Source organism: Sardina pilchardus, chromosome 10 (assembly GCF_963854185.1).
Source record: "Sardina pilchardus chromosome 10, fSarPil1.1, whole genome shotgun sequence".
Taxonomy (NCBI): domain Eukaryota; kingdom Metazoa; phylum Chordata; class Actinopteri; order Clupeiformes; family Clupeidae; genus Sardina; species Sardina pilchardus.
In genome coordinates, this window is record NC_085003.1 from 24443190 (window position 1) to 24445689 (window position 2500).

General features: G+C 49.0%; 1 protein-coding gene across 1 annotated transcript in view; it reads right to left on the reverse strand.

Annotated features, from left to right (window-relative positions):
* The window catches only part of tspan9a (tetraspanin 9a), an 85305-nt gene that overhangs the window by 29498 nt on the left and 53307 nt on the right, over positions 1-2500 (reverse strand). The window lies entirely within an intron of this gene.

Consider the following 2500-nt stretch of genomic DNA (forward strand, 5'->3'; position numbering starts at 1 on the left):
CGAGGGATGCAGGAGAGAGATGGGGAAAAAGACAAGAGATGGAGAGAGAAATAGAGAGGATGAGAAAGAGAGAGTAACAGATGGAGAGGCAATACGATAGAAAGTGACAGTTAAGACAGAAAAGAGAGAGCAGGCCAGAGACAGAGAGATACTTTGTGTGTGTGTGTGTGTGTGTGTGTGTGTGTGTGTGTGTGTACAGTCACACTCAGAAGCAGGCACTTGTTTTTGAATTTCAATTAAGAGAGAGAAAAATACGGAGAGACAGACATGGGGAAAATGTGTGTGTGTGTGTGTGTGTGTGTGTGTGTGTGTGTATAATCATCATAACGAAACATGGATGGTGTGAAGCAGCAGTAGAGGCTCAGCAGACTGCAATTTCCCAGCCCGAGTTGGATTGGTGAGACGACTGTGAGTCTCTTTGAATTGAGTGAACGCTTCTGCTAAATACTCTTTTCTTTACTTTACTTTACAAACATGTTTTAATTGCTGTCAGTGGAGGGAGGGGACATTGAGCCGGTCCCTCTGGGATGGAGGACCCAATGGCCCTGTAACTGACATACGTAAGTGGCTTTGCATAAAATTGTCGGCTAAATGAATGAATTTAATGTCAATGTAAGACTACGGGCCTCCGTAGTGGCAGTCTTTTCATCCGAACGGCTGTAAAAGTGGACTGAACACAACAGAAGCATTAACAGGCTGCTAAAGCCTTGGCCGGGCTTTACTGTAATGTGCTCTGCTTTACGTTAAAGCCTGCTGCTCTAATGCCTGCTGCTCCGAAAAAAGGCAGTTAATCCATACAACGGAAACACACTGCTGGAGACTCCCACTTTGGTTAAATGGCTAATTGAACCCAATGAGCGTGTACGTGTATGTGTGCAGGGGTGTGTCGGAGCATGTGTGTGTGTGTGTGTGTGTGTGTGTGTGTGTGCGTGTGTGCTCATATTGATTTTATAATGACTTAAAGACATAACATAGACTATAGAGACTATAGTTCCTCAGCATATTCCCAGATCTCATAACACAGCACACCACAGCACACCACCAACACACATCTGACTTCTGTTGTGCTGAATCTATCAGTCAGCACTTGTGCAGCACCCAGACAAGGAACGAAGTCCAACAAAGCTTTACCACAAATCAGCAAAGGGAGCAACCGGGAGAAGTTCTTTTCTTTTCTACCACGGCCATGTTCCGCCAAATTAACTTCGCCACCGATTACTCGGGCGAAATCAAAGACTCTCTTTGAAAACGCGGAGTGAGTCGAGGAGACAGGCTTTTTTTTTCTTTTTCGGGGAGCTGTCAAAGCCGCCGCCATGATGCTCCTGTCAGTATCGCTTACCCAGAAGCCATTACATCTCGCTCCGTCCATCGCCGGAGCACGGCGCACGCATAAACGCTCCCGCTAAACGAGCCCGAAAACGGCGACAAGCGCGCGCGTCGCCAAACGTGAGGGGACTCCCAAACTCACACGTTCTGTGAACCGCTGACCCCTATGTTGCTTCCCGATGAGGGGCCGATGACAGGGAAGTGGAAAGAAAGCGTATATGCATATTTATTACGCCGCGCTAGCCTTTCATTAGCCGGTAATGAGCCGGCGGTCCCCTCGCGATGGGACGTCTGATTTGATTATTTGTCAGCTGACGGGGTTCGAGGGAAGGTCACGCAGCATAATGCGATGCTTATTAAGCAGTTTGGCGCTTGCTGGGATACAAAAAACTGAGGACCCCCACTCAACTCAACTTAATTAGGGACAACAAACACACACGCACACACCCTCAAGCACACAAACACACACACTCACGCACACAAACACACACACTACACACACACAAACACAAACACAACACATATACACTCACGCGCACACACACACACCACACACACACACACGACACACACACACACACACACACACAACACATATACACTCACGCGCACACACACACACCACACACACACACACGACACACACACACACACACACACACACACACACACACACACACACACACACACACACACACACACACACACACACACACAGCCTAAAGTCTGAATAATGTACTGCAGAGAGAGATGACGCCATAAATGGCCAGTTACAGAGACACCAGTGGACACCAGTTGCTGAGGGCGGAGCGACGGCTCATGTCCGCTCATGTGGACACTTTCTCATTCCCGTTTACACCGACGCGTTTAGAGGGCTGTTAGTCAGAGCCACGGAGCGCTACACTGCATGTTTGAGCCTTGTGTGTGTCTGTGTGTGTGTGTGTGTGTGTGTGTATGTGTGTGTGTGTGTGTGTGTGTGTGTGTGTGTGTGTGTGTGTGTGTTTTGACCTGCGCTGGACACTCAGACAGAGTGCTTGCATTAGCACCTCTTATCGCCGCTAAAAGCCATCAGGACTGCAGCGCTCCAAACACAGGCCATCTGTGATGGATCAAACGCCGTCTCACTGCCCCCGACGTCAGAGCGCTGGCCCGCTGGGATGATAAGCGCAATGGC